We start from the raw sequence: 26007 nt of genomic DNA, 5'->3' as shown, positions 1-26007 counted from the left end.
TGGGTCAGATCCCATTTGCACCAGCACATTATATGAAAAGGCAGCCCAGACTCCCATGTCACAGACCTTGGTCATACTAACACCAATCCCTCAACTTACATATACAGTCCCATGGGGAAGGAAGAGGTGGCCCCTTCTGACCAAATGGCAGAGGAGGAAAAACAGTCCTGGTGTACAGAGAAACCAGTTCAAGGTTGGTGCTGGCAAAAAACAGACTTCTGTTGTAACACAGTCCTACTCAGGAGTGGTCCTAGTGGGCAATGATAAATCTTCCCAGTAAGCACTTCTGCAAGGAGTCTGTTTGGTTATTTATTTTGTATGAAGAGAGAAGTGGTCCAAGATACACATATACATGGATTTATGAGCAGATGAATCGCTTGGATGGTTATTAGAGGTCAGGAAGTAATTGTACTAAAAGATTGGGGAACCAAAAAAAACAAAAAACAAAAAAAAAAAAACCTGGTAAAGACGTATATGGATGGCCCATGGGAGATGGCCAAGGCAGGCAGATTTCCTTGTTTCACAATACCCTCCTCCACCCATTGCAACCAAAACTAGGCACTCAGGATGACCTGTTCAGTAAACATCAGCAGGCCTCTTTCCTCAGTCAAGCCAGTACTGATGTGATAGGCCAGTACTGATAGGCCAGTCCAAGCCAGTGCTGATGTGATGAGAAGTAGCAGAATTTTGTCCTTTCCAGAATTTACATCTACTTTCAGAAGAGTTTGTCTTTCCTGTCCTAAGTGCCTCTTGCAATAGTACCATCTGAGAGTGACAGAATGCCTGATCTATCACATGGTATCACATACAACCCTGCCTTAGGTCAAGGGGCCTGTTTTATTGCAAAGTACGTGTGACAGTGGGCACAAGACCACAGAATCCCTTGGCCCTTACCACGCACTGAACTAGAAGCAGCAGACCCAATAAGAGTGGGGGGCTTGTCAGAGACTCTGCTAAGGCACCAACTTGAGGCAAACACTGTGCAGGATTGAGACACTGACCTCCATGATGTGATGTATGTACTGAGCTAACAGCTGAAAAATGATGCTATCTCCTCAACAGCTGCAATATATCAGTCTCAGGACCAAGGAGTTGAAATGAGATTGGCTCTTCTCACAATCAGCCCCAGGGTTCCATTTGTGGAATTTGTGCCTCTTGCCTCTCACACTGGGGCTTCTCTTTTGATGACAAAGCGAGAGATGCTATGGGAACCTAACTCAGAAGTGCCGGAGAGTTATTCCTTGTGGGGCAACCCTCTGACCAATAGGGATGGGAGCTAATGGAAAAACATTTCCCCTAAAGTGCATTTCATGCTGTTCCTCATAAGCTTCCTTGGGATTGAACAACCCGTTTCTCCATGTTTCCAACTTGGTTGACACTTCCTAGTTTGGGCTCTCCTTCCTTCTTTGCTCCACTTGTCCTTTCCCTCACTCCTATACCCTGCAATAACACTCCCCAGTAAAGTACTGCCCAGAAGTACTCAGACTCCGCTTTCTGGAGAAATCTAAGTAGGAGAGGTCCTGTACTAATAGTTTGCTGGAAAAAACTAAATTTGCTCCAAAACGTAGTTAGCCTCTCCTTTGCTAAAAACCAGGCTTCTGGCAATTTTATGTCTTTATATCCTTCTTGTCAGCAAACTTTAAAGATAAATTCTCTCAAATTCAAACTCCTGTCTCCAATAGGTGCTTCCTTACATGTGGATCTATTCTCTTCTTTCTATAAATGAATACCACTGCTCTAGCTCAGGCCTTCAGTATCTCTCACTACAACAGGCTTCCTCCAGTGTTAACTTCCTTATGTCAGTCTCTCACTGCCACGAGAGTAAGCTATCTCAATGGCAAATCTGACCTTGTCTCCTGCTTAAAATTCTTCAGTGGCTCTTCATTACCTAAAGATGACCCTCACGTTCCTTACCCTCTTTCGCAAGGCTTTCTGGGATCCAACCTCTGCTGACCTTTCTAACCTCATTTTCTGCCACTCCTTGGCAGTTCTGGCCTCACTACTTACTATCTTTCCCCCTCCTACACTGGCTTTGCAGACCTCCCGGCTGGAATGACCTCTTTTCCCCATTTTCCACTACCCTTCACCCCTGCCTATCTACCTGAATAAGCGTTACTCTCCCGTTACATTTCAGACTGTAGGTGTCCAACTGCAAGAAGCCTCACATAGCTTCCTCTTCCCAAACTGGACCCCACAGTACCCTGTGTGCATCTCCCCTGCACTAACTACTGGATATTTTAAGTATCAAGTCACCATCTGTTTGCTTCTAATGGCAAGTATCACGTCATAGGCATCCATATATCCCCGGTGCATGGCTTGTTACATGTGTCATAACCTACAGTGAATAAATTTTTTGAGAAAGTAAATTAAAGGAGAAAAGAATACTTAACTCTAACAAATTAAATTAAAGGAGAAAAGAACACTTAACTCTAACAAATCTAGAAATTTAAACAGAACTGCTTTTGACAAATCCCACATTATTTAAGTTTCTTTGTTAGGGTAGACAGATCACCCCTGCAATCATATGTCTGACTCCCTACCCGTGTGATATTCAAACACCTGTTGCCGAGTGATTAAACTGCTCTGACGCAAGCATCGTCCTGGCCTGAGGCCTAGTACTCTAAGGTGTCCTGGTTACCCACCGCCCTCTGAGTCAGTGTGGTACACTTCTCACTGATGGTCCATGGCACCACAGATCCCAACCTACTGGGTTATACTTCTCCATGTCCCTGGTATTAGTTACTGACTTCTTTTTCATGTCTCTGCTTGATATTCTAGTTCCTCCAAAGTCCAGGTATTCCTCCGTTTACCCTCATCTTTTGGAGGCTAGGTCTCTGCTCCCTGCTGGCTGCCTTCCAACTGTATCTGGGTTAACTGCCCGACCTCTGAATCTCTATGAGTCACCTGCTCCAGATTTTGTGCTTGACTTGGACCAAAGGTAGATGTACGCTATCTGTCCTTCCTCCCCGTTGGGCTGGCATCCAGTTCTGAACCTTCCTTCAGACTCATTTCATGTCAGTTTGCCTGGACTTACAATCCTGAACTTTACCTGACCATTCTCATCCTCCTCTCAGAACCCAGACAGGACATCCCCAAATTATTAAGCTTTTGTATAAATCCATATTTTATTATATTGACCTTGCTCAAAGTGAGTTATATTTTTAATACAAAGCAGAAAAAAAGGTTTACAAATAAATTCAGAGGAAATAACTCTCTCTGAATGGACTCAACAATTCAGAACTTTGTGCGAGATGATTTAGAGGAGTGGTTCCCAAGTAAGCCTGGCTCTCGTAGAGACCCACTGGTGTGAACAAATTTTCTGACATCAAGCTTTTATGGAGTCATCAGAAAGTATACACATACATGATCGCCCCTTCTTACTTTATCAGCTTCCTTCTAACTACCTGTCTTAAATTATTTCATTACCAAGACTGACTTAGCTTATCCAAATACCCTAAAATGCAAACCATTTTTGTTTCCCCCAAAATCTCTGGAATAATACTGATAGGAAAAGGAGGTTGAAACTTTGTCCTAAATAAGACTTTGGCATTATTTATATATTCATATGTTCATATGTTTCCTTTATGTTCAGAATGAATTTGTTGGTGTCTCCCCAATTTGTCTGCATCCTTCCTTCAAGTAATAAATGCCTCCCCAGTTTAGCAAGGCCGACTTATCTTGCCCGGGATACTATTAGGTACATCGTGTACAGCCATCCTGATTTTATGGATATCATGGAATTTGGCGATCTGCTCCAAGATCTCCTTACCTACTTCTCTTTTTAATTCCCTGCAAAACGAAACCTGGTATTAATATGGATGCCCACACTATTTTCTCATTAGTCATTTCTAAATCACAACAGGAAAACAGTCAATGAGGTCATCTTTGGGTCTTTGGCTATCTTTTTAAAGAAACACTTTTCCCTTCATTTCCCTGGTATTATTTAGTTGTTTTAAAGTCTACCAGTCACTGAAGTGTTTAATCTGCAGCTTTTCTCAGAAAAGAATCGTGTTTTGCTGAGTAAAGTGCAGTGTGCTGCATTCTCTATGCGGAAGATGAGCTATTGATCTTTCTCTAATGATGTCTGATTTGGGGGCATATATTACTGTTGAATTACTTTGTCTTTTTGAATTGAACACCTTACAAATGGATTCGAGATGGCCCTTTATGGATTAAAATACTTCTCAACAGTACATTATCTATAACAACAAAATAAATCACCAGTATATGAGTAAAATATTGACTATATCTTTCTTCTCCCCATTAATTTGAACTTGACATCTAGTATTTCAGTTTTTACGTAGTGAGATGGCATTATATCCACACTGATGACAGCCTAGAAATGTTGCCAATTAAAATTTAAACATAAAAAGTATTCTTTGTTTCAGCTAAAACTGGTCTGAAAACGAAAGCTAATGTGGCATTTTCAAAGTAATTTGGTGTCAATAGCCTGTCATGGACTTTTTCATGAACTCAGAACAATCTCATTGGAAAAGTATCTATTTCATGAGCTGTGGCAAATAGCTGAGAAAAAGGATTTCAGCCTGGCTCTAAGCATTAGTTCTTGATTCAACCGAAAAGAGGAAACATCCAGAAAATTCCTTGCAGCCAGTGAAGAAAAGTGCTTTTTGAACTCATGTCCTCCCACTTAAACTACAACAAATTCCTTTTCATACTGTAATGGTAGTTCAGTGTCCTGGAAACAATAGCAGTTACCATGCTCATCAGATCATCACCACCAGCACTGTCGTGGTGATACTGAGAGCTATTGATTTTTCACAATTTTTTGGATAAATTGATACTGAGATACTGAGATACTGAGCACGAAGTGAGAAGAGCAGAGCTGATCCAAGATCCCATTTTTTGACTTTTGATCTGCTGCTTTTTCCCGGCTATTATCATCAAGAACAGGATATAAAGTGCTATTATGGGGATAGATCTACATTTTAAGAGGGCAAAAGAAAATGTCACTATTGGTTTTTTAAAAGAAAATGTCACCGGGGAAGAAAAATAAGACATGGATTTAAATCCCTATTAGATCCTTTAAAGTGCTAGACACGTCAGGTTAAATTATACTCTTCAGAACAAGCTTTTGTGGTGTTGACATGATTTCCCCTACGTTACAGAGGAGGAGTTGGGCTCTGAACACGAAAGCAATATGCCCACTCAGGTGAGACCTATGAGGCAGAAATGAATGCCACATTGAACTGAGGCAACAATTGTTGGTTCCCGTACAGATGTCAGTGGTTCTCAGACTTAGCCTCACGCTGCTGTCACCGAAGGATCTTTGCTTGGGCACCACGCAAGGTCAGATGAACATCTGTTACATGAGTACTTTTAAAAAGTACTTTTTAAAGGGAGCCATACATGAATACTTTTAAAAAGCTTCTCATTTTAAGGGTGCCTGGGTGGCTCAGTTTGTTAAGCATCTGACTGGCTCAGGTCATGATCTCACAGTTCACTAGTTTGAGCCCCACGTCAGGCTCTGTGCTGACAGCTCAGAGCCTGGAGCCTGCTTCGGATTCTGTGTCTCCCTCTTTCTCTGCCCCTCCCAGCTTGTGCTCTGTCTCTGGCTCTCTCGAAAATAAACAACCATTAAAAAAAAATATTAAAAAAAATAAAAAGCTTCCTGTATTAAAATCGTCTTAAAAATTTGTTAAAAAAGGGTTGGGGGGGGGGGTCGCCAGGCTGTCTCAGTCAGTAGAGCATGCAACTCTTGATCTTGGGGTTGTAAGTTTGAGCCCCACATTGGATGTAGAGATCACTAAGAAAACTTGAAAAAAAATTGTTAAAAATAAATAAAATTTTAAAAAAAGCTTTCTGTGTAATCACAGTGTCTAGCCAAGGTTGGAGATACTGTGCTAGTAGAAGGCTACCTAAATGCCATGAACTAATAGGCAGTTTAAGGCCACCTGTCCAGGACACAAAGTAACCAATATTTCTGATACCTATTGATAGAGTTCCTGTAAGTGGCAAATATTTTTGGCCAGAAGCATAACTGCAGATGATTCCTTTCAGCATGCTTATAAGCTAATTCATAGCCCAAAAAGGAAGTTGAAAAACAATGATAAGTAGAAATAACTTCCTGACAAAAACTTACAATTGTATAGATATTTCCCAGAGGAAATATCTAAGTTAATTGAGGCCTAAGAATTCACTTGAAAGGCCACTGCAAGAAAACAGATTTTAAAATTTGCCCCTTTCCTTGGCAATAAGGCCTCTCTACTTTTCAGAATAATTCAGTATCTAAAGCTTTAAGAAATGTAGAGGATAAGATTAAGAGAGAGGTCAAACTGGAGTCTTGTAACAAGCATGTAGAGCTTGAAGACTGGGAATGAAAACATCACCGAGAGAGGACAACCAGAGGGGCACCTGGGTGGCTGGGTCATTTAAGCGTCCGGACTCTTGATTTCAGCTCAGGTCGTGATCTCACCGTTCAGGAGTTTGAGCCCCGCATTAGGCTCTGCACTGATGGTGTGGAGCCTGCTTGGGATTCTCTCTCCCTTTCTCTGCCCCTTCCCTGCTCGCTCCTTTTCTCTCTCTCTCAAAATAAATAAACTTAAAAAATGTTTTTTAAAAAAAGGAAGAGAGAGAGAGGGCAACCACAAAAGAGAATGCGGCCTAGGATGGAACTTTAAGGGCCTCAAGACGCTCTTGCGAAGGAGCGAAGGAGCGGCAGGAAGACAGAAGGACAACAGGACAATATAAGGACTCGAAGGGAAGAGAGGAAAAGCTTTCCAGAGGTGAGGAGTGCTCATCTGATCAATCACTGCTGAGAAACCAGGGAGGATGAAAAGAAAAAAGTTGCCTGCTGTAGTTGGCAGTATGGGTGTCACCAGGGACAGTGATGCTTGTCGCTGTCCACTTCATTCCAAAAGCACAAGTACACCTCGCTTGTGCTCTGCCAAGAAATTATACCTCCTGTTGTGTTTGATGGTAACTTGGAAATAACCTGGAAATCCTTTCTTGGATCAATTTTACAACTCACAATTTTAAGTTCCATTTAAGCCTCAGTGCTTTGGGGCTGTGGGGAGGAGAACAGAGTTTGAAAAGCTAAACTAGAGAAAATACATATTTAACCTTAAAAATCTATCTCACCAGTTTTGTTTTGTTTTTTTTTTTAATGTTTATTTTTGTGAGAGAGAGAGAGACAGACAGAGCACTAGTGGGGTAGGGGCAGAGAGAGAAGGAGGCACAGAATCCGAAGCAGGCTCCAGGATCTGAGCTGTCAGCACAGAGCCCGATGCGGGACTTGAACTCACTTACTGTGAGATCATGACCTGAGCAAAGTCGGACGCACAACCAACCAAGCCACCCAGGCGCCCCTATCTCAACAGTTTTAAGGAAAATAATCAGCAATATAATTCTAGTTATTTCTCTTGACTCATAAAAATTTATAATAAAATGTGCTTTAAATTTTTTACATTTCTTCACACCAAGTGTCTCTAAATGACAAGATGCTCTTTAGAAAATTGTGGTTGAAGGTATATATATTTTTTACTTTATTTATTTTGAGAGAGAGGGAGCACGTGTGTGTGCACACACGTGGGAAGGGGTGGGGGGGGGGAGAGAGAGAGTCAGAGAACCCCAAGTAGGCTCTGTGCTGTAAGCACAGAACCCAACACGGCTGGATCTCAACAAACTGTGAGATCACGACCTGAGCCGAAATCAAGAGTCAGATGCTTAACTGACTGAGCCACCCAGACGCCCCTGAAGGTATATTTTTAAAAGCGTGGGTTTGGCACAAAGAATAAACTGGATGGTTGCCAGAGTTAGGGGAGAGGTGGGAGGATGGTCAAAATGGGTGAAAGGGAGTGGGAGATACAGGTTTCCAGTTACATGGTAGCTATACTTGTGAGTACAGCATAATATTAACCGTTGAAACTATGTTGTACCTGAAGCTAACATAAAATTGTGTTTCAACTACAGTCAAATAAAATAAAATTATTTTTAAGTGAAAGGAATAAAACAGTTTGCTGAGAAAGAGATTGAATCATCTCACATAGACCAATGAAAGGTTACTGTTTGGGGAATACTGTTCTAGTCTTCATCTCCACAGAAGGTGAGACAGGGCTCAAAGTAAGGTAAGAGAAATAGAAATTATCTCTAATGAAGAAATTCTGACCAGGTGGTAAGGCATATGTTACAGGCTGAATTGTGCCTCTCCCCACCAAAAAAATAAATAAAATTCAAATGTTGAAGCCCTAACCCTTTCATACCTCAGAATGGGACTGTATTTGGAGATAGGGTCTTGGAATCTTTTTTTTTTTAAGTTTATTTATTAGGGGGTTGGTGAGAAAACTTGTACATGAGTGGGGGAGGGGGAGAGAGAGAGAGAGAGAGAGAGAGAGAGAATCCCAAGTAGGCTCTACTCTGTCAGCACAGAGTCTGAGGAGGGGATCAATCCCACGACTGCAAGATCATTACCTGAGCCAAAATCAAGGGTCCAATGCCTAACCGACTGAACCACCCAGGCACCTGCTCGAGATAGGGTCCTTAAAGAGGTGATTAAGTTAAATGAGGTCATTAGGCTGGACCCTAATCCAATATGATTGATTGGTGTACATAACTAAAAGAGGAGATAGATTAAGACACACAAAGAGACATCAACAATGCACATGCACAGAGAAAAAGTCATACGAGGACACAGCAAGAACACTGCCACGTACAAGCCAAGCAGAGAGGCTCTAGAAGAAACCAACCCTGTCAACACCTTGATCTCAGACTTGTAGCCTCCAGAACTGTGAGGAAATACATTTATGTTGTTTAAACCACCAAGGCTGTGATATTTTGTTACGGCAGCTGATGGGGTTCAGGACATGCTACTCCAAATGTGGTACCTTGGCATATTAAATATTTTAAGGTGAAGACATTTTGAAAAAAAATGGCAGAAGCAGGAAGGTCACTCAGGTCCTAAAACCCTCATGTGAGAGGTGCCTCCCTATACCTGGAAGAAAGGAGCATCCTTATCTTTGAAGACAAAGGGACACTGAAAGGAATCCAAATAGGTTTGCTAAGTTTCCCCCAGAGTATGACACTTACCTCATACTCTTTAACCTATCATATTTCTCTACAACTGTCCATTCTTCATCAAACCACCATAGCAATATTCAACTCTGTTTTTTCAGGTCTTCATTTCCTTGTGAAGGCTCCTGTGCCATATAAAACTTGTATTAAATCAATATGTATCCTTTTCTCCTGTTTAAAAAAAGTGTGGCTTTGGGACCTTTATTTACTAATTTTTAAAAAGTAGAGAGAGTCATACTATATGATTTCAACTATGAGACATTCTGGTGAGTAGATAGTAAAAAGCTAATGGCTGCCAGGGTATTCAGAGGGAGAAGAGAAGGACTGAATATTGATGCACCTGGGGATCTGGTCAGGCAGTAAAACTATTCTAACACTGTAACGGTAGATACGTGACATTATGAGTTTGTCAAAACCCATAGAACTTTATAGAACAAAGAATAAACTTTAGTGTATATAAAATTTTTTAAAAATCATTTAGAAGATTTGGAGGTATCAGGAAAGAATCAGACCATGACAAGAAAATCTAACTGTATTACAAATGTATGAAACAACCTCACTGGAAGGGAGTCAAGGGGAAGAAGTGCTGACTTAAGTAAATATAGAAATGAGTGGAGTCTATAAGACTAAAGGCAAAACAAATGGCTTATAAGCACTGTAAGTGACAAAGTTATTTCCCATAAGAGTATAAGAGTAAGGGATAATCATTCAGATACAGCCATACATGTGTACTGTAATGGAACAATAAATAAATGGATGAATAGTGGGAACCAGGTTTCCCAATATTAGTGTGGGAAGTTTTGGAAGAGTAAGAGGAAGAGCCTAGAATGATCTCTTTAATAACTGGTTAGAACTGGAGATACCAGAGGCACCTGGGTGGCTCAGTCAGTTAAGCGTCCAACTCTTGATCTTGGCTCAGGTCACGATCTCACCGTTGGTGAGTTCAAGCCCTGAGTCAGGCTCTGCTGCTAACAGCATGGAGCCTGCCTGGGATTCTCTCTTTCTCCTCTCTCTGCCCCTCCCCCACTTGCGTGCGTGCTCTCTCTCTCTTTCTCTCTCTCTCTTAAATTAATTAATTAAAAGAAAAAAAAGAATTGGAGATACCAGCATGCACTCATGTTTAGCTTAATACAGACACATAATGGTTACACATAGAAAGTTACAGATGTTATAAATATGCACAATATATAATATATAAACACACACACACACACAAACACACACACACATAAGCATATCTTTCCTTACTCCATTGGCAGAGAAGACCTAAAAGCAACAATACACCAGTAATGAAAAGCACAACTAGCACCAAAATTACAGTGGAGAAATCTAACCTACATTACCTCAGCCAGATGATCAAGGTCAGTATCAATAGTGATAAATCATGTTGATAGTATGGACCTTTGATATATGATTTAAAAATTGGTTTTATCTCTGTGACCTTCCTCCCAAAACCCACAACTCCAATCTAATCACAAGAAAAACATCACACAAATCCAACAGATGGCATTCTATGAAATACCTGACCAGTATTCCGAAAAACTAGCAAGGTGTTCAAAAACAAAGAAAGCTAAGGCTGTCATAGCCAAGAACTGCCTATGGAAACATGACAACTAAATGCAATGTGGTATCCTCGATGAGATTCTGGTACAGAAAAAGGACGTAAGATAAAAACTAAGGAAATTTAAATAAACTATGAACTTTAATTAAAAACAATGCATCAATATTAGTTCATTAATTATAAGAGATACACTATATTAATGTAAGATGTCAAGATGGGAAACTGAGTGTGGGGTGTATGGGTACTCCCTGTACTATCTTCCCAATATTTTTATAAAACTAAAATTATTCTAAAAAAAGAAATCTCTTTTTAAAAAAGCAAAAAGAGTATCTTATAGAATCATTCAAAGCAACACCAATTTGAATGCCATAGCTGGATAATCATGTAATAAAATAATTCATCTTTTTTTTTTAAATAAGCCATCTTCTTAAGAGAGAACACCTATTTATAACATAATGTCAATAGCAATCAGATAATTCTGTTTATTAAGTTGCTATGTCTGAGTGTCTTTTGGGATTCTTGGACTCAATTTCAATGTGTGTGAGGGGGATTCCCTTCACACCAACAAACAATTCTCAGACACCATCGGTGTTCTCTGACACCATCTAGCCAGAGACAGCATTAGGTTCTACAAGTTAAGAGTTCAGTCCTTCAAGAGTGCCACCCTCAACTTCAGATGCCAGTTGCAAGCTGAGGCTGTTATCTGTACTTCTGACCAACCAGCTGTAAATTACAGGTTCCCAAGTCTCACTCCCTTGGGTTGGAAATATTTGCTAGAGCAGCTCACAGACTCGGAAAAACATTTTACTTACTAGATTTCCTGTTTATCATAAGAAGATATAACTGAAGAACAACCAGACGGAAGAGCTGCACGGGACAAGGCTTGGGGAAAGAGCTCCCATGCTCTATCCAAGACACCATTCTTCCAGCACTTGCATGCATTCACCAACCCAGAAGCTCTCCAAACCCTGTCCTTGTGGTTTTCCTGAAGGCTTCATTATATAGGCATGGCTGATCAAATCATTGGCCTTTGATGATGAATTCAACCTCCAGGGCTTCTCCCCTCCCCAGAGGTTGGGGAGTTGCCTGAGAGTCCCAACCGGATCCTAAGGTTGGTTCTCCTGGAAAGCACCCCCCAGCCTTAGGTGCTTTCCAGAGGTCGTCTCATTAACATGACATAAGACACCTTTGTCATTCTCAACACTTAGGAAATTCCAAGGGTTTGGGGAACTGTGAGCCAGGGACTGTGGAGAAAGACTAAATATATATGAGAGATACAGTGGTCCTCTTTTATTCGAGGGGATACATTCCAAGACCCCTAGTGGATGCCTAAAACTGCAGATAGTACAGAATCCTATATATACTATGTTTTTCTTATATATACATATCTATGATAAAGCTTAATTTATACAATAGGCACACAAAGAGATTAGCAACAACAATAAAATAGAACAATTATAACAATATACTCTGATAAAAGTTACATGAATGTGGTTTCTCTCTCTCAAAATTTCTTATTGTACTGTACTCACCCTTATTCTTGGGATGATGTGAGATGATAAAATGCCTACATGATGAGGTGAGGTGAAGGATGTAGGCATTGTGATGTAGCCTTAGGCTCCCGTTGACCTTCTGATAACGTCAGAAGGGGGATCACCTGCTTCTGGACCGAGGTTGACCTCAGGTAATAAACTGCAAAAAGCGAAACTGCAGAAAGGGGGAACTACTGTATATTTTGGGCATCTAAACGGCCAACTATGTATTTCTTATAAATCACAATATCACAGAGTGTGTCCTCCCAAAATTCATATGTCGAATTCTTACCCCCAAAGGTGATGGTATTAGGAGGTAGAGCCTTTGGAAGGTGATTAGTGCCTTATAACAAAGGCTCCAGGAGTCCCTTCTGCCACTAGAGGATATAAGAAGTTATAACCGGAAAGCGAACCCTCACCCGACACGCTGGCACCGTGATTTTGGACTGCCATCCTCTAGAACTGTGAGACATGAGTTTCCGTTATCCATAAGCTACTCAGTGTGTGGCATTTTGTTACAGCAGCCCAAATGGACAAGACATAAGCATTGCAAAATTATTATCTTACTCGATGCTCACCACACCTCTGAGAAGAATGAAAAAAAAGAGGGGAAAAAAAAGCAGTCCTGGTTTGTATTTATTGAAAAACATAAGAGATAATAAAATGCAAAATTTTTAATCAAAATGCACATGAAATGAATAAAGCAAAGACCATGGAAAAATGCACCATACAATTAAGTAGGCATATTTCTTAACATTTGTGAGGTAACTTGGATGCATTTCTCCCTGGTGAAACGTGGTGCCTCTTTATGGGGCATTTTCATTATCTAGCCTTTCCTGTGTCTATAAATCTCTATGTGGACACCCATAGGTAATGCTAATACACTGAGTCCTACTTCCCGAATGACCTTGATTGTAGCTTCCCAAATCTGAAAACAAAAATTTAAATAAGTTTCATTAAATTGAATATTTATGCCTTATATACCACACAATAAGTTCTATTTTTTTAAGTTTAAAATTCAAATAAATGTTTGTAGATTCTAAGATATCTGGAATACGTAACAATAAAAATTCCAAAAATCCAATAACTTCTTGACTGCTTAAGAAGCTAAAATTCAAGAAGTTTTTACTCAGGAAATACCTTGTGGATCAACTCAGTTTAGGGATGTCCACAAAGCACCTGAAATTGGCCACTGCATCCATTAGCTGCTTTGTGTCTGACCTATGGCTTGAGGGAGCAGCTCAGGTTCCTGAGCAGACCAGGGTTTTGTCCTCCTCTTCCACATGGATCCCGCAGAACTCAGTGGTAGGACAGCCCTCTCTTGGTTCTGCATGGGACAAGATGAGGACTCTACCAAAACCTTAATATCATCATAAAACAGAGAAGCCAGCATTCCCAATCCTAAAATGGTATCTTATTTCACTGGAATTTTAATTACCTTTTAACAATTAACTCCTGAAAACTTGTTTGAATTTTACAGACTTGAAATTTTAGACAGCTACATTTATGGCTTGGCTTAGAGATGCATAAAATGGAATATATTTTCCAGAGTATCTTCCTTCCCAAATTCTCTTGAAACTAAAAGACTGTATGTACCCTGTCTCAGACAGCAAATTATCCAGGACTAGGATGTTAGTGAGAGACTTATCTTTACAAATATCTTACCTACTTCGCTTTTCCTTCGGCTGTGGGGGAAAAGGTGTCCAGACGGAGTTGTTACTTGCTGAGCTCCCTCTTCATGACAGGCATTGTGCTAGATGTTAAATACACATTATATCATTTAGTCTGCTCAATAACTTCATGCAGAATTCACTATTTTCCCATTGTAATCAAAGCAAACTAAATTCCAAAAGGTTAACTAAATAGCTGAGACATGCTGGAAGTAAAGTCTTCATGGAGACTTGAACTCAGAGCTAAGATTCAAAGGCCATGTTCTCCCTCCAACACCACCCACAGCTCAAAGAGGTAGATAGACTGTCAAGCCAAGAAGTCTACTGCAAACCTTTTATCAACCTTGAATTAAATATAGCATTTCATTCCATTATAAATATGGACCAGTAGTCACTAATAGCCACAGGTATTCAGGTATTTGTAACTTCACCTCCAAAGAAACCTCAAATATTTTAATATCACAGTATAGTTGTTGTAGGTATCTTAAAATATTATTTGTATTCATCACTACTATGAAGTTATGAAACCATTATGTCTGTGCACTAGATCTTGTTTTTAATTCATTACTAAAGCATATATCACAAATTTTCAAAAATTTTGATTAATGTCTTCCAGTAGTATTGGTTTTCTTTGAAGTTTTTTAAGTGTTTGATTTTATGTATTAAAAATGCTATTTCCAGGCTGCCTGGGTGGCTCAGTTAGTTAAGCATCCATCTCTGGATTTTGGCTCAGGTCATATCTCACGATCATGAGATGGAGTTTGGCAACCAGCTCCACACTAGGCGTGGAGCCTGCTTAAGATCCTCTCCCTCTCCCTTTCTCTCTGCCCTTCTCCCTTCTGCTCAGGTGCACACTCTCTCTCGCCCTCTCAAAAAAAAAAAAAAAAAAGTACTACTCTATAAAGGGGCCCATAGACTTCACAAGACTGCCCAAAAGTTCACAGCACTACTAAGATTAAAATACCTACCCAGGGCCATATAATTAGAAATATTTGAAGAAGCAATGACATACAAATTGGTTTTGTTTATTGTATTTTGATTGAACTAAGACAATTCTACTAATCAATAATCCCCAATCTGGGCATCACATACTTCTCAAGTAATTTCTCATAATACATACTCTTTTCGTTAACGTAGCAAGTCAGCCATTCACACTTGCATCATCAGAAGAAATTCAATTGTTCTCTGCTACTCCACCTGTTCCTAGATATCTCACCATACACAGGGCAGGTCTGCGATAGGATGTCAGGGGCACCAGGAAAGAGTTTGTTTCTTCTACCTTCCTCCTCTACCAGATTCATGCTGATTATGGATGCTTGTAATTTCTTTATGAATTTAGGGTTTAGGAGGGCCCCTTCAAAAAGTTTTGTATCATTATTAGGGATAAGAGTTAATAGTCAAGTGCCCTCTCCAAGGGGGATGATGATTAACATTCACACAGAGGTATAAAAAGCACACAGTTTCTCCAAGGAAAATTAAAAAAAAATGTTTATTTTAGAGAGAGATAGAGAGCGTGAACAGGGGAGGGGTAGAGAGAGAGAGAGGGAGACACAGAATCTGAAGCAGGCTCCAGGCTCTGAAATGTCAGCACAGGGCTCAACGCAGGGCTCGAACTCAAGAACCATGAGATCATGACCTGAGCTGAATTGGATGCTTAACAGACTAAGCCACCCAGGCTCACCTCCAAGAAATATTTAAATAGGAGAACTGTGCAATAAGAAAGAAGCATTGAGAAAGGAGGGAAAAGAGCACAGCAAGAGAAATAGGGCACCAAAGTCTCTCTCACAACTTTGCCCTAAACTTGGTGATTCACTTCAATTCTAGTTATTACAATTTCCAGTTCCTCGGTTTCCCATTTGCCAAGCAGGAGTGGTAATATGTGCTTGCCACTCATGTACTGGCTGTGTAGGGACGACTACCACCCTTCTGGGCATCAAATGCTTTGCATTCAGTCAAGCAAATGTCACATGCCACAGTCAGTGCTGGAAAAACCATCTCTTCTTTATGATGGATGTCACCATGGCCTGTCCTTTCCTGCTAATAATGTAGTCCTTTGGTCTCTAGGCTTCCCACAACACAGGAAGACTGCAATTACATGTGTTTTTAGGCTGACTCATTTTCTAATGGTAACAATCAGTATTTAAGCTAATTAGGAAGATTCTTTTGATGTTCTTTATTTCATTCACAATTAGTCTCCTGCTCTTACGTGTGTGTGTGTGTGTGTGTGTGTGTGTGTGTGTTTAAATAAACTCCCAGCCAGTAGTGGGAGGAGAAAGAATCATTTCACTGTTCTCAATTTCTATCTGGTTTCAGAGAATTGCTCACCATCTGGCTATTTCTCACTTGAGGCACCTAAAGAGAGTTTGAGTTACTCTGAGCTGCCTCTGAATCCAGGTCCGGATGGGTACTTGATCTGAGAAAGGTCAAAAGTCCCAGAATGTTCTCTCTTTCTTTTGAGTCAATTCCCTGTTTCCGCCAAGTCCCTATCAAAATTCAAGTGGAACTTCCAGACTCTAGCGCTGGGCACAGATGACTTTAGCCATTAGCCAACTTCAGAGAGCAAGACCCTAAGAGAATGGACAAAGAGATGGGTAAAATTAGATGGGATGCAAAGTTTGCAGATTCTACTAGAGAAGGGTGAGGTAAAGGGTGCTCTTCAGGAAAGAGATAGGAGGACCCTACAGAGGTCTACAAAGGAGATGAGCCCTCCCAAAGAAAGTCTTTAGCACTTTAATTAACCACTGGCTTTTTAATCAAATGACTACTGTTCCATGGCTTGAAACAAGGGAACTTTGAACACTAGTCTCTAGGTGAATTTTTTTTTTTTTGATGGGCCACAGAGGTGGCTCAGTCAGTTAAGCATCTGACTTCAGCTTAGGTCATGATCTCGTGGTTTGTGGGTTTGAGCCCTGCATTGGGCTCTGTGCTGACAGCTCAGAGCTTGGAGCCTGCTTCGGATTCTGTGTCTCCCCCTCTCTCTCTCTCTGTCCCTCCCCTGTTTGTGTTCTGTCTCTCTCTCAAAAATAAATAAACATTAAAAAAAAACAGGTCACAGAGGCAAAATTAGGGCCTGTCAATGTCAGCCTGGACAAGGAGGGTGGTTCTGGTCAGTGGCAAAACCGAAGATCAGACTATTCATAGGTTCTCCGGGACGGCCTGTGAATAGAATTCATTCAGCCATTCAGTTAACATGTAAGGCAAATGTATTCAAGCTACAGAGAACCCTAAGGCGTGATCCTTCTCCTGAAGGTGCTCACCATCTGGCATGGGAATGAAATGCTTGGACCACTCACAGACACTGACAGAGCTTGGGTTAGTCTCTGTGAGTGAGATGTCACAGAGCATGGCAGATGACGCTCACCAAAAGCACACCTCTGAGCTCTGAGCAGGAAGCTCCATTTTCATTTAAAGTAACACCACAGATGGAAATCACTATCTTGTGTGTGCGGATGTGGCTAACAAAAATAAATAAATAAATATATAAAAAATCTCCTTTTCATTGCCTGTATGTGAAGACTGAAATTTGGTTTGCAGGTGCAAAAATTGCTTGCTGTTTCAGATGTCTGGGGGTTCCAGTTCACATTCTGAGCTGGGCTCCTAACTTGTTCACACAAAACTGTCAATTTTTGGGGTGCCTGGGTGGCTCAGTTAAGTGTCAGAATTTAGCTCAGGTCGTGGTCTCACGGTTCGTGAGTTCAAACCCTGCATTGGGCTCTGTGCTGACAACTCAGAGCTTGGAGCCTACTTCGGATTCTGTGTCTCCCTCTCTCTCTGCCCCTTCCCAGCTCACACTCTGTCTGTCTGTCTCTCTCTCTCTCAAAAATAAACATTAAAACGATTTTTTCAAACGTCAATTTTCTAGGCAACTGTTGCGGCCCATCTTTACTTACCCCTGGGAATTCCTAAAGTCAATAACCATGGTCTATCATTCAAAATTATGGGTCAAACTGAGAAACAGACTCTTTAAAAAAAAAGTTTATTTGTTTTGAGAGAGAGAGCACAAGGGCGGGGGGGGGCGGGGAGGGAGGAACAGAGAGAGAGGGAGAGAGAACCCCACGTAGGTTCTGCACCGCACTGTCAGTGCAGAGCCTGATGTAGGGCTCGAACCCACCAACTGTGAGATCATGACCTGAGCCAAAATCAAGAGTCAGATGAAACCAACTGAGCCACCCAGGCGCCCCTCAAGAAACAGACTGTTAACTATCGAGAACAAACTAATGGTTGCCAGAGGGGAGGTGGGTGAGGATATGCGTAAAATAGGTGATGACAATTAATTTTTTTTAATGTTTTTTTTGAGAATGAGAGAGAATTTAATGAATTTTTGAGAGAGAGAGAGAAGGCATGAGTAGGGGAGGGGCAGTGACAGAGGGAGACACAGAATCCAAAGCAGGTTCCAGGCTCTGAGCCAGCCCAGAGTCCAATGCGGGGCTCAAACTCCTGAACCCTGAGATCATGTCCTGAGCCAAAGTCAGATGCTTTACCGACTGAGCCACCCAGGCGGCCCCAGTGATGACGATTAAAGAGTGCACTCGTTGTGATGAGCACTGGGCGTTGTTTGCAAGTGTTGAATCACTTAAATTGTACACCTGAAATTAATATTCACCATATGTGAACTACTGGAATTTAAATAAAAACTTATAAAGTAAAAAATAAAATTATGAGTCAAGATGTATTTTTTTTAACATGTGGGGGTTTTTTGTTTTGTTTTGTTTTAATTCTCTGCCTGGCTTTTATGTAGGCTCCTTCTTTCTCGACGTCCAGCTTTTCAGTTACACAGCTTCACCTCTCACTCTACTAGCACACAGTGTCACACACTGTTCCAGCATGAGCACCCCCCACCTTCCCCACCCCCACGTTGCTGAAGCTGTGACCATCCCCCTGGCGGCAGCATGCCCTTCTCTCTCAGAGCTTCAAGCCACAGAGCTATCACCTCCCCGAACAGAATTATCTTCTTTCTCTTCTTTGCCTGGTGAAATCCTATTCATCCTTCACATCCCAGCTGAGGCATGACTGCCACCATGACACCTCGGTCACTAAACGTCATTCCTCCTTGATGTTACCACATCTGCCCCCACCTCCATTGCAGCGCTAACATAGCACCCAGCTGTTTCTTTATGTGATTATCCGTCCAAAGAGGAAGTTATTTTTCAAGCATTTTGGATGGTTCCTGACAAAGAAATCACTGATGGATTAATGAAGCAATTAATAGCCTACTCCTCTGATAGAACTGTTTTTCAGAAAGCACCAATTGAGTAGTCGGATGACCTAAACTTGCCATTTTAAGCCATCCTTGTAGCTCAGTGATGAAGCTGATGTAAAGGATAAAAGTCTGGATGCGTATCTGTTACTTGAAGAAGCCTCAGAGGTCGTAGAAAATATAAGACAGCTTCTCCTCTACAGACCTCCAATTTGCTCTATAACCTGATTTAATCAAGGGCACGCACTCAGTCTAGAAGACAGAGCGAGCCACCCTGCACTGGATTCAGTTCAATGAGAGCAGCATGCAGGGACTGCCGTCATCACCTCTAACCTGCACCAATCATTACCCAGAGGCAAGAGAGAAACTCAAGTCTTCATTGGTCCTTGGCAAACACTACTGAACACTCCAAATAACCCCACCCTGCATTCAATCATTAACTGGTGAAGTCCTAAGCACTGACACTTGGAAAGGGTCTAGCAATCACCTCTTCTGACTTACCCCCAAAGGAGGAACCTTCTCTATTATATTTGGAGCAAATGGTCACCAATATCTGCTTAAATACATCTACAGCCAGGAAGCTCCTTACTCTGTGAGGTATCTATGAACCTCTGCTGAGCAACTATACAGATTAATGAGCAAATACACATAAAGCACATAGTACCCGGCACAAAGTAATTGTTCAAACAATTTGAGTTACTGACATTTTTAATCATTATCAACTTTCAAATCCTTGGGGTTTTTTGGCTGACAATTCCTTCTTTTTTTTTAAGTTTTTAAATTTATTTTGAGAGAGAGAGAAAGAGGGTGAGTGGGGAGGGGCCAAGAGAGAAGAGAGAGAATCCCAAGCAGGCTCCATGCTGTCAGTGCAGAGCCTGACGTGGGGCTCGATCCCACAAACTGTGAGATCATGACCTGAGCTGAAATCAAGTCGGATGCTTAGCTGACTGAGCCACCCAGGCACCCTGACAATTCCTTCTTTTAATATAAACAATGTACAAGTGAGCAAAACGTTATGTCTAGTACACTTTGGTTTATACAAAATATAAAGAATCCTACACATATGTATGATGATGTGTATGAGTTTGTGTAACTATGCTTACAAAGCTTCTTGAAGGACTCCCTAGCTGCCACTGCAGATGATGCCCACCGTGAGAATGCGAATGCCCATGCCAAAGATGCAGTCTGTAGTCCTTTGATGCCAGAAAGCTCCTGGGCTCTGTGCCATAGGTGAGATGAAAAGCCCTCCACCCACTCTTAGGCTGTACAATATCACTTGGAGCTGGAAGCAATATGCTATATCCAGAGCCCTACGAAATCCATCATTCATCTAAGCCAATCCAAGATGCTGGGTAGGGTGTCATCTTCCCATCTCCAACCTTTCCAAAGCTCAGCTACTAACTTCACTTGGAAAAAATGAGTACACACAAAATATTTTCACAAGAGTAAGTAACTATTTCTGTATCAGTAAATTTAGAAATTACCTAAAGGGCATGGTGTCTTCAGAGATCCAGCTCTGACTAGAACATAAACACCTTCCAACAATGTGATGTAGAGCAGTTTAGCTACTGAGAGCTATGGCTGTCAAACATACACTTTTCTAATTATGAGCAAAGCTCTGTAATTATAAAACCAACTACCCCAGTCCTGTAGTCTCCCTAACTAAAGAACTCTTTCTGCTGAAGGTGTGTTCGAGTCTCCAGCTCATGCAGATACACTTGCAGCTTTGAAATGACAGGTTGCTTTTGCCCTCACCTTCTACCATTGCCATTCAGGTTTCAAAGATCTAAACCCTAAGACAGAAGAGTCACGTTTCAGTCAGAACTTATATCCTGGGTATTCATGTTCTCTTCCCCAGGAATTTCTGCAAGAAGCCTGCGAATGAAATCTTAGCTTGGCTACCCAGTCATCTCATACGTATTCATTAGTTCATCATATAACATTTTGAGTACCTGTTTTACATAAGCCATAATATACCCTTCACTATTGCCTCTCCTGGATATATTTCAACTCATGGAATACAGAAATGTGGAAAATCATGCACAGTTCCCCTCCCACCAACTTCATTAACATTCTGTTTTGCTTATTTTTAATTATCATAAATTTTTTTTTCTGAATTTAAGATAGAAATAAATGCAAAGGCCAAATAACAGTATGTTACTGTTATTTAAGAGAAAAAGACTATACATAAATATATTCTCATAGAGACATGAAATATTTCTAGAAGAAACTGATGTTCGTGATGCCTCTGAGGAGAGAAGGTAGGTAGCTTAGCGATAAGGTAAAATCCTAGGTGATGAGACAAAAACAACGCAAAATCCTGTTTCTGTCCTGGGATCCTGAAGAAGCAAATTTTGAAAAGCAAATACATGCTTACCATTTTATGTTCTTCTACGCTTTTTCAATCTTGAACGATGTTCATGTGTTGAGAATTCAGAAAAATCATAAATATTGCACAATACTGACCTAATCTTAGTAAATTTATAATTAACTTTTGAATAAAAAATTCTGAGGTCAGCTCTTAGTTGACCTAGAGATTCTTAGATTTTTTTTTTGTCTCCTATCATTAACAAAAACCCCCAAGCCCTATCTCCCAGCCCACCAAAGAAATTACCAATTCCTCACTTATGGTAAATAAGTAAGTATATTACTTTCCTATTGCCAATATAAAAAATTACCACAAACTTCATGTCTTAAAACAACACAAATTTATTTTCTTATAGTCCTGGAGGTCAGAAGTCTGGCATGGGTCTCACAGAGCTAAAATCAAAATGTAGCAGGGCTGCAATTCTTTCTTGAGGTTATAGAAGAAGGATCCATTTCTTTGTCTTTTACAGCTTCTAGAAGGTAGTCACAATTCTAGGCTTGTGGTTCTTTCCATCTGTAAAGACTGCAATGGCTGGTCAAATCTTTCTCCTATTTTATGATTCTAATGCCCTTCTGACTCCCAATTCCACTTTCACACTGGGTCCTCCCAAATAACTCACGATAGTCTCCGAATTTTAAGGTCAGCGCATTAGAAATCTTGATTCCACCTGCAACCTTAATTCACCCTTGCCATGTAACATAACATATCCACAGCCTTCAAGATTAGGGCATAAACATCTGTGGGTGGGCACTATTCTGCCTACCACAGTAAGTAGATTACATAGATACATCCATACATCCATACATTACATACATAGAGGTTCTGAAGAGATATGGCTTCTTCCATAGGATGGCTTTTTACATTAGAAAACATAACATTCAAAATCCTTGTCTGAAATAAGTGCTTTTGGATTCCTTTGGCACTGTTGGGAACCATTCCAAGACATATAAGGAAGTAGTTGTGACAGTCTCTAAATATATGCTCTGCAGCCTGACTTCCTGGTCCCAAATCCCAGGTCTACCCCTCACACTGTATGACTTGTACCTCAGTTTCCTCATTCATAGAATGAAGTTAGTATTTAGTACCTATATCACAGGGTTGTTATGAGGCTTAAATGAGTTACTACCATTTAGAAAAGTGCCGCACATAATAAGTAATCAATACATGCGACTTAGTTTGACTTGATTCACACCTGCATGACTCAGCGTGCCCACAAAAGAATCCCTCCCAGGACACAGAAATGGTCAGCCCCAAATCCTGTCTCTGTCCTAGGACCATTGAGAAGAAAATATTGATAATATTTTAAAATCCACCTTTAAAATCCACTGCCATCTAGTTTTTTTACCTTTGACTTACCAAACTGAAAGTTAAAATAACAGCCTATCCAGTAAAACATCAGGTAAGAACCTGGTAAGCCTACTGGTTTTCTGCTATGGGTTATATGGATTGAGACAGTCTTTGACCTTAAGGAAATTGCCACGCAATGGGTAGGCAGTACAAACAAAGACAGAGAATAATTAAACAAATTTAACAAAAAGATACATTTCTACAGCCTCAGAAAACTCGGATCTAATAAAGCGAAGGAAGTGGCTCTCCATTTTGTTCTGTTTGCTCCCAATGTCCCAAGTCTGAAAACTCTGTATAGCAATTCTCATAGCTAACACCAAGGAAATAGAACACACGTGTCATTTAAGGTACCAACTTTGGAACTATAGCCACTCGGTGGGACCACACTACCTATCACCAGTCCTTTAGAAAACTTTTCCTCTAGTTTCTAGGGATTGTTTCTGGGAAATAGCTAAAAAGATAGCTAATTCATCCCTCTTCATCCCTCTGGATCGATCATGCCAAAGGATTACCCAGTGCACAAAGCTCAAAGACAATTACAGGAGCACATGGTATCTTAGTCCAACAACTAAACAGTACTTAAAACATAAAGATTACACTGAAAACCCTTTGGAGTTTTGTGATTAGAATGTTGTAACGGCCTATCCTCATTCCTGCAAAATTACTGCCAAATTTGAATCAGTAAATCTATTTATTCTCCTTTCAAGTATTTTGGCAGCCACTCCATCATATAATTTAAAGCACTAAGAAAACTGACGATACCTGAATGTCAACACCATGGAAAAGGAGTGCATACTTGATAGTCTGTACTTCATCATGATTATCAAATGAAATTCAATTTTATATTATCAAAGACGGCAATTTCTCTCAATGTGATAAGCTATATAATTAATGATCTCAGGAGAAATTAAATACTAGCCTGCTAAGTATACAATTAAATCCAGTCTTCAGCCATTCCATACTTTTCATTACCCCTATGGAAACGTTCTGGACTAGCAGCCTTTTAAGTTTTCTATATGGAAGATGAAATTTCGTTCAGTGGGAATAATGCAGCCAGAATCTATACAACCAGAATATAAAACAGTTTAGTGAGATTTGTCTGTAGCTCCCATTTACAAATATCAAAGTTATAAAGCATTTTGGCTGGTAATGTCACATTTACTGGGATTTAGGTTAATCAGATTATAAGCACTTCTAAGTGAACAACATCTTTTTCTCTTTGCTCAGAAATTGTCCAACATCTCTGGTTCAGTGAGGAGAGAAGAAAAGCTTTGTCAAAGAGGCTGAGAATCTAAACCAAATAAGATGCTATGTGACCACAGTAGAAGTCCTCATGCTGACTGTTTTATTTTTTTTTCTTTTAATTTGGGTCCATTTATTCGGTCAAAGTGAGTTTTTGGTGAGATTAAAAAATAAATAAATAAATCACACCTGAATTTCTGCATTCATTAAGAAGGAATTAAGCGTCACCCATTAAGTGTCAGGCACTGTTCTAAGAACTGGGTATACGTACCTAAGGGACACGTCCAAAGAAAGGCATCATCAGGATTCCAAAGGTTGGGCAATGGCTAAAAGTGAGTGCTTGAGAGTAGCTGAAATGTCTGTTGAACAAAAGAGAAGAAGTGCCGTATTCCAGGAGTACGGTCCAGCCAACCAATTTTTTAAAAGAACTGCCATTAAAAATAATTGTAAATTAATCACAAAACTGAAGACAAGGCAAAGATGTACAGCACACAAGACAAGGCCAAAAAGAAAACGGAGAGAAATCGGTCTGCAAATACAAAATAAAGCATGGGCACAAAGAAACCCAGAGTAGAAACTTCTAGGGGTCAATGAGAATCTTTGGAGAAGTAAATCTGATGATTTTGACTATGTCCATCTCATCTGGCTGTGTTTATAAAAAGGGGAAAAAAATGATGAACTCGGGATTGTTTCCCCTCATGCTGCAATCAATAGAAACTTCCTTTTCGCAATGAGACTTTAAACAATTAGGGAAACATTTTGGTTTCCAGCTAATGGATTTCATAGTGATTGCCATTGCAGGAAAAGCACTTCATCCAATTGTAGGCATGCCAGAGGTGGAAGAGAGGGAGGCAGAAGACGCATAAACTGCACTAAAGGCCCTCACAGCTGGCTTTGAGTCACTGAGAAAATAATATCCTTCCTCTAATAATCCCTTAAAGACTTGGGTCTGCTTTTGTGCACGATGAGAATGTGCTGGCCTAAGAACAACTGTTGTTTCAGCACTTGAACATCAGGGACCTTGATGTTCTATTTACTGTACCGATGCCAGGCATTCCTAAGTAATATGTGAGCTGACCTTGAGAAAATATACATATAGTGGAGGTTCAAATACTTACATACCAGTATCTAGTTAATGGCATATTCAATCCTCCCACATTTTTTCCTAATGCTCATCATCCTAGGGTCTCTAAGTATTTTCTGATTCCCTGGCTCTTCACCAGAGCAAAGTTGGGCAGAGAAAGGAAAAATACCCTGGGTCACCCACACTAGCACTGTAAGTAATCTGTTAAATTTGGGGCCTGCTTTTCCAGAATTAACCCTCACATCTGCTTGCACCGGTGCCATATTATTTTAAATACATTCAACTTATGGCCTTGCTTTATGTATGCATCAATATTTCAACTGACCTACAAATGTCGGCATATAAAAATTTGCTATTATAAATACTGATGTCAATATGATATAGGAGGATGATAATTAAGCTTGGATAATTTTATGAATTAAAGATAATTGGCATTGAACCAATAAGGCACATTTATGCATTATGGATTTGCTAAATTAATTTCTTGCCTACTTTCTTAACATAATATTCAAGTGCCCTGTCTATTGATTTTGTGTTATGAGATTATGCCATTTGTTGTGTGAACAAACTGTACTTTTATTTTTTTAAGTAAAATTCACATTTTATTTAAATAAACTCTACAAAATTGATTTTCTTCACCAAAAATAACAGCAATATTTTCTGTATTATTCCTAGATACACCACAAAACACTTGTTTTTGTAGGTTTTCCAGGTTTTGCTTATAAATCAAGATGAGGCAGTAGATATAGTCGTGAAAAAGATAGAGGAAAACAGACAAATCAGTTGTCAGTATCCATGGCCTCTGATCTTGACCATGAAATAGAGGTGTTCAGCAAACACCTGATAAAAAGCTTATGAAGATGTAGGCTCAACAAGGACTACAAACAGCAACAACCTAATGTGCACCAACAATGGCAGGCTCGCCCATTCAAACTGTAACTGTAACTTGTTCCTTTAGGTTCATTTGATAAAGACAAAA

General features: G+C 40.3%; 1 long non-coding RNA gene across 1 annotated transcript; it reads right to left on the bottom strand.

The window, feature by feature from the left end:
- Nucleotides 1-12126: 12126 nt before the first annotated feature.
- On the bottom strand, nucleotides 12127-25746 carry LOC102957746. Its single transcript, XR_006221073.1, has 3 exons — nucleotides 24216-25746; nucleotides 13786-13873; nucleotides 12127-13048 (listed from the first exon to the last, which is right to left on the bottom strand). It is a non-coding gene; the product is annotated as an uncharacterized LOC102957746 (long non-coding RNA).
- Between the last annotated feature and the right edge of the window lie 261 nt (nucleotides 25747-26007).

This window comes from Panthera tigris, chromosome A1, assembly GCF_018350195.1.
Source record: "Panthera tigris isolate Pti1 chromosome A1, P.tigris_Pti1_mat1.1, whole genome shotgun sequence".
Lineage (NCBI taxonomy): Eukaryota > Metazoa > Chordata > Mammalia > Carnivora > Felidae > Panthera > Panthera tigris.
Note: the sequence above shows the minus strand (reverse complement) of the source record. Positions and strands in the feature narration are given on the sequence as shown.